This window comes from Manis javanica, chromosome 12, assembly GCF_040802235.1.
Source record: "Manis javanica isolate MJ-LG chromosome 12, MJ_LKY, whole genome shotgun sequence".
In the NCBI taxonomy this organism is placed as follows: Eukaryota; Metazoa; Chordata; class Mammalia; order Pholidota; family Manidae; genus Manis; species Manis javanica.
In genome coordinates this window covers 45,872,568-45,879,933 of record NC_133167.1, presented here as the reverse complement: position 1 = coordinate 45,879,933, position 7,366 = coordinate 45,872,568, and the positions used below count along the sequence as shown (strand labels likewise).

The window sequence follows — 7,366 nt, the reverse complement described above, 5'->3', positions numbered from 1 at the left end:
ACATCTCTTTCCTGAAAACCTGATTGTGTTACTACTGCAAAAAAAATTATAGTAGACTGCAGAATGAAGATGGCTGATGGCTGATCAGACTGGAAGCCCTGTGAAGGCAGGAGCTGGGTCTCTGTTGCTTAATACTGTCTCCCTTTCACCTAGCACAGTGCTTTGGTACATAGTAAGGGCTCCATAAAAGCCTGTTATTTGAATGCAAATAAGGGAGGAGCCCTGTAGAGGTAGGTTATCTGCTGGTTTGGAGCTTCTCCAAGGACAATAGCCTGGACACATCTCCACCTCCCTCAATCCCTAACACATGTTTCAGCTTCTTTCCTAGAATTCAGAAACTGCTGAAGTTTTAAAAATAACATCTTTTAATCTTCAAAATGTATTGGTATATTATTTTACGTAGTCAGTACCAAGGGTATCCATTGTTCTATATCCTATTTTTCACTCCCTCTCTTTTTTTTGAAAGTGTTTTTCCACATGATATTTAATGACTGTATAATGTGGTAGATGTACATAATTTGCTTAATCATTCTTCTTTCATTGTACATTTGGCTATTATAAACAATGTTGCACTGAACATTCTTATATTTAAATCTTTATCCATGGTTTACAGTATTTCCTTGCAATAAGTTTCTGGGAATGAAATGATGAGTTCAAAAATATATGAATATTTTTATGGCCCTTGTACTCTTGCCAAATTGTTGTCCAGAAAGATTGTCCCAATTGCTTACATTCACCATAAGGTATGAAAGTGCTTAGTTTGTCAAATCCTCCCCAGTAATATCATTTATAAATTCCTCTTTATCTGATAGATGAAAAATAGATTGCTAGTGTTATTTTACATTATGCTTTTTTGATTGCTGGTAAGTTGAAAGAAATTTTTAGAAGCTGGGTTAGCAATTACAATTTCCAGCAATAGATATTACAATTATTAATATGTGTAAGCTTTCTGTACTTTCCTTTAAGACCAATACCCCTGCTGCCGAACAGAAGGCTATGATGGGTTATGCAGCCCAATCTCTGCCATATGTTTGGTGCTTATTATTAAGCCCAACTACTGAGCAAAGAAAGACATAATTAGCCTTTTTGGGAATTATTTTAAGCCTTCAGCAGTAAAAGGCCTGAAGTTGATTTATTTCCCAGAATCTATTTGTATTTGATGGCTTTTTAAGTCAAGTCAGACTAAATGACCAGGCATGGTTACAACCTTCTGTGAAGGGTTTCTGAAGTTCTGGGAGACGTTAAAAAATAATCCCCTTAGTGCCTTTGCACATCTCCAAGATACCATTTGAAGACAAAAGAGTGAGTCATTTGAAAGGACAGAGAACCACTGGGGCACTAACAGAGGCAGCACAAACTGAATTTATCTCAAATTGCCAGTGGTGGGATTGACGCACTAAGCTCCAAGTTGAGGGTGCTGTAAGCTCAACTGAGGGGAACTCGCCTTTGCTTCTAAGGTGGGAGTTAAAAGAAGGCGCTCTCTGTAACACAGACACATGTTCTTTCATGGGACTGACTTAATCAGGAAAGCTGCCTCTGCCGATGATTATCTTAGGCCAGACTTGAATCTCTGCTTCCAAAACAAAAGCGAGTTGTCTGATTCTAAAGTCAGCCTACACATTATTATGCTCCCAAAGACTTTATTGTTTTGTAATGATAGCAACGGATTTTTACCCCTAGAGCACTTGGAAACACATTGTAATTCCCATCCTTACTCTCCACCCTAATTGTTGTCTAGAGGGCTTTGTTCATTTGGGCTGTTATTCATCGATGGCACATTTGGAAACAAAATCCTGAGGTTGTCACGGGTCTGCACGGGTATTTACATAGTTCTCAAATGCCAACATGATAAACACTGTACAGCTGTTCCTCAGGACAGTAGCCAGGCTGCCTCTGGCAGTTTCACACACAAATGACTAAACACATCGACTCTGGAAATAGATGCTGCCATGTGAGTTCACTGACTTTCCTTTTTTTGAAAAAGTTTGGGGCAAGATTAATTAAAACCAAGAGCTTGTTACTTTGAAAGATAACATAAGGGTAATCATCCCAAAATGTTCCTCTGTCTTGCAATTGCAACATGTTGGGGGAAACCAGAAAGTGAGAGTGTAGCTATGCCTGGATGGAAGTCTAGCTAGAGGCCATGCCTGTTAGCATACCCATGCAAATATTTATTGGGCAGATGGGTATTTTTTGAATGAATAACTGAATGGACTTACAAATGAATGAATGATTGGAATGACTTCTCTAGTTCTGTGTTTCCCAGTTTATGAGGCAACACGCAGTGAGCAGTAATGCTAGTCCCCATGTATGAAGGACTTATGAGGTGCTTAGCTCTGTATCAACTCTTCTCCACACCTGTTCTCATATATTCTTCACGATGGCACCACGAAGTAGGTATTTCTATTTTTGTCTCACAGATGAAAAGACTGAGGCTAGGGAGGAAGATGTGACTAGTCGGGAGCAGGATTCAAAACCACATCTGCTGGATTGCAACGCTTGTGTTTAAATAGCCCACATCCAAGATTGTTGCTCACTTAACAACAGGTCAGGTTCAGTGAAAGGTTATCATCTTTTTGTGCTCTCAATTATCATTTCCCCTGTAGCAGAATTGGATGTTACCAGATTTGGAAGTCCCCTGAGAGATCACCTGACCCAAGTTCCCCTATTTTGGAGACGGAGAACCCGAGATTCCACCCGAAATTCGTGGCCATTCAGCTGACCTATGGGAGTGCGAGGTGAGTCTGGAGCAGGCAGCTAACACTGACCTGACACTTTCCCCGCCTCATTCATCACTTTGGAGGTCAGGTCAAAGTGGGAATCACATAAACTGAAATAATGAATTTGAATCATACATATTTCTAAAAATCGCTTTAACTTACAATTCATCCTTGTGCCTTAACTCTCACAGTAAAAATATAGTAAGAAGACAGATGTGCGAGAAGTACTTTCACTGAAAAACGTCATTGAAATGGTGAGAACATGATGAACTTGCTAATTGTGCAATATTTTCAGCAAATATTTGAATACGGCCTTTTAGAACATTGATGTGTGTGCTGCTTATAGGTTCTCAGTGGTGGGAGAAGCTGGCATGTTGCTGTTAAAGCTAAAAGCGGGAGGAGTGAAGTTAAGCATGAGAAGTATCAGCCACCAATTCCTGCTGATTTATCAACTCTGAACTGTGTACACAGGTCTCCTTACCCTCCGTACCTCTGGCTCTCCTTCCACTGCTGAGCCCCTGACATCCTTCAATGGGACCAATGCACCGGCTTCCCCTCAGGCTACTGCCCTCTGTTCCTGTCCCTCACAGCTTCTAAACTGTGTTTTTGCCTAAAACAGAGCTTGACCACATCCACTTACCCACAGAAGACTTTCACTGGCTCCTCCCTGGTCAGAGCTCCATTGGACGGCTTCCTAACATCATCTTTCTCCTCTCCTGTCTCTCTCTTTACACTTCAGAAACATGTAGCTGGTAAGAACTTGTCATCTAGAAATAGCCACACATAAAATTCTCGGGCAGGCTACCACAGTTACCAATCACCTCAGAGGACCACCAGGACCTCCAGACCTTCCTTGAGCTCTGTGATTCTGTGACTTGGATAAAACACAGCTCACTGCCACCAAGATGCTTATGGAAGAAGCATGTTAGCTTAAGGAAAAATCTAAGAAAGAATTTCTCAGGGAGGATTTAAAGTATCGTGAATGCTCTCCCCTTTTAATGCTGAGCCGAATTCCTGTGACAACAGCCATTGTCTGCCTGCCTGTGAATCTGCCCATGGTATGAGCAAAATGGCAAAGGACGGAAGGGCCAGTTCTTGAGGAAACAGTGCAATAAACTGTAGTGGTTATTAATCTTGCCTATTTAGAAAGCTCTCCCACCTCGGTTTGCCAGATTAAATATAGGATGTACTTTTTTTTGCTAAGTCTGGCAACTCTACTCCCCATATACCCCATTTTTCAGTTAATGGATGCCATCTTCCTGGCCACAGGATTAAATATGTGCCCAATTACCATTCCTACAGAGGCTGGCCCAGTCTTACACACATAACCCAATTAGGGCCAGAGTCACTTCTTGGGGTGGAAATATGCCCTTTGGCTGTGGTTGCTAACTTGGGGTTTCTGGCAGCCACGCCCCCTGTTACAAAATAATGAGACTAAAAAAACAAAGAGAAGTAGGGACAAGCAGTGAACAAAAGGGCCACAGGACACTCATAGCTGATCCCCAGACAGTTTCTGGGGCCCTGGTTCTTGCAGCTTTCTGTGGGGTGCTGTGTGCTCTCCATTTCAATTATAGAAACCAGTAAATCCCTTTTTACCCCATTAACCTAATTTGAATTTTGTTTTTTATTACTTATTCCTGAAAGCTCCTGACTCATATATAGAGAATTCTGGCTCTGGGTCTTATCTTTTCCTTATGTAACACTTGCAAAATAAAGAAGGACATAGTGGATAGAGGTGCGTGTTCACCTGAACACGGTGCTCACTCACTAAGTAAGTGCACCTACTGATATGTACTTGGAGATTTAGGATCACTTGTTGCAAAAATTGAATCCCAGACTCCTTTCTCTCTGTGTTTAGATTGTCTTCTTCCCTACATCATATGATTTACCTCCCTCCATCACAAAATCAAAGAACTCATTTTACAGGTGAAAAATCTTAAACTAGGGGAGGTTAAACAACTTGTCTTAGATCAAATGGCAAAAGCCCAGGTTTCAAATCAATTACTGTGTATTGAGCTTATGGAAATTAATTTTAATATGAGCCTAAGATAATCACAAAGAGGAAGTCAACTTGTGTGTCTAAAAATCTAATGCAGTCAATAAGGAGATATAAATGCTTGTATTGCTTTTATGATTATTGATTGCAGCAAATCACAGATAGGAGGGACTGACTGTCTGGCAGTGATTCTCCTGTCAGTCATGTCTGTGACTGCCCTCTCTCCTCTGCAATCACATCCTGCTGCTTTGGCGACTGGGCTGGGAGCATGATGCAGTGCTGCTCAGCCACAGCATAGAACGCGATCCCTCATGACACAGGGATGGATCTGGCAATGGGTCATTGCCTGAGAAAGACATAACCAGTGACAGGAAGGTAGTGCAATCAGACTCCTATCCTGAGATTTGTTTTGTATTAGGTCTGTTGGGGAACACATTTCCCTCCCTTGTTGTTGAGCAGGGAGAATGTGTGTCTGGAATATTCTGCACCCATTTCTCCTACTATTTGGGAAAAATTTGTCTGCAGTTGGAGAGAAAAAAAAGAACACAAGAGAGAAGCAGTAACAAGTGGCAAACTTGGTCTTTATGACTTCCAAATCCCCAGATTCACCCGTTCTTGAGGACAAATCCATCCCCACCCTTTCTTGCTTTAAGAGAGCCAAAAAAAATGTCATTTTACTAAAGTTATTTTGATGGCAATTTCTGACATTTGAAACTAACAGAGTAGTTTTATTTCATTTATGACACTACTTTTCTTTGTTGGCATGGATTACTGAAAGTTTCCTGCCTGTCATTTTCTAAGTTAATAACGATCTGGTAAGAGCTAACAGAAAACCTAGGATAGCTTTAAATTCAACATGCATTTTGGGGGAAAAGTTATACCAACCACATGCAGTATTCAAAGATAAGTTTTAGTTTTAGACTTTAATGTAAAAATCATTAAGAGAGAAGAAAACATGTGAGAAATTTTAGACTATGTCTTAGATGGAGGGAAGACCTTCACAAGTAAATCTAAAACCTAGAAACCATAAAGGAAAACACTAACAGAGTTGACAGGGGGGAATATTTAAACTTAGAATATAAAAGCTGCTATTAACGAAATTAAAAAACAAGTGATAGCAGTGGAGGAATATGTTGGCAAAATATATAGTTTATAATGAATAGATGTCCAAAACCCATAAAAAGTTCCTGCAAGTCAATAAATGAACATAACTCAAGAGGAGAATAGATAAAAGTTATAAATAGGCAGTAGGCAATTCCTGAAAGAAAAAAGAGAAATGGCTTATTTCAGCCTATCAGTGCAAGGAACACAAACAGGATGCTTCAAATAAAATTGAAAAAAAAATCAGGAAACATAGCCTTCCCTTTGAGGAAACCCCCTTTGCCTGCAGTGCCCTTTCCTCCTGGCCTGGAGTTAGTATTTTCCTATCTCAGGTCCAAGCAGAAGCCATTGAGGTCCTTTGTCCCACCTACATGCCCCAAGCATGCATCCCCTCGCCTGTCCTGTCACCGTGTTCCGTTTGCTTATAGGATCACTGACAGGGGGCCATATTCGTCCCTGTCTTAGTGGCTAAGACTTAGTCTTTCTGAATTTCTGATACCTTACCTAATATGTGTCCATACAATGGACTCTCAATAAGGTTTGTAAAAATGAACACATTACAAATAAATGTTGGATCTACATGGACGCTATTAGAATCAAAGCCTACATCCCATAGAAAAGTGCCTGACCTTCAATTTCATTTGGACTGTACATATTGACACATCTCGTTTTATTCCTGTGAGAGAGGGGAAAAAATGACTGGGAACATTCTATATTTAATTAATTCTAGTTTACCAACTTTTGATGTCATTGTTGTGCATGTATCCATTGGGTTAGTATTCCTGATGGTGTGACAATATGAAGGTAATTCCTGAATGTTTCAGTCAGGAAGTGATTCAATCATAATTTGAGAAAAACTGTCCATTCTGGCTGGTATGAAAACCTCTTCTCATTATTTGGTAAGATCCAGGAAGCACCAGCATGAACACTTGTATGAAGAGTATCAACAGCTTAGAGGATGATCCAGCATCTCCAGCACTCTTGATGCCTGGAAGATACAGTGTGGGAAACACACAGCCAGCAGCAATTATGAGTCAAAAAGAGACTCACGGAGTCAGACTTGGAATGTGAAGAAGTTTAGAAATATCTTAACCAATTTTTTCACTTGTACCTTCCTTTTTATACGTGTGTAAGAGTGCTGTATAATAAAACCTATATCACCATCTAAAGACTGTCTCAATAAATGTAAGATAAAAATTCTCAGTAATGAAAAGCAAAAGCATTATATCATAGTTGCACAATTGAACTAACAGTGGTTCTATTCCTTTTATAGTGGTATAATCCATAATGGTACATCTTGCAGTCTGACACTAACTTGATGAAATATGTAATAATAACATTTAACATATATTGAGCCCTGTTTCTCTAAGCTACTCTCCACGGTGCATTACATACACTATCTCATTTAATTGTTATAACAGCTCTATAGGCAGACCATAATTATTCTCATTTTATGGCTAATGAAGCTGAGACACAGAACATTTGAGTGAATTACAGCCTGTGCTGTTAGTCACTGCATGAAGGATGAAGCAAGAGTGATTTCTCAGGA

The 7,366-nt window shown here is 40.0% G+C and overlaps 1 long non-coding RNA gene across 1 annotated transcript; it reads left to right on the top strand.

Moving 5' to 3' along the window:
• Positions 1–1,876: 1,876 nt before the first annotated feature.
• LOC108385752 (uncharacterized) lies at positions 1,877–6,980 on the top strand. The gene is made up of 4 exons (XR_001850394.3): positions 1,877–1,951; positions 2,610–2,738; positions 2,912–2,974; positions 6,722–6,980. It is a non-coding gene; the product is annotated as an uncharacterized lncRNA (long non-coding RNA).
• Positions 6,981–7,366: the final 386 nt, after the last annotated feature.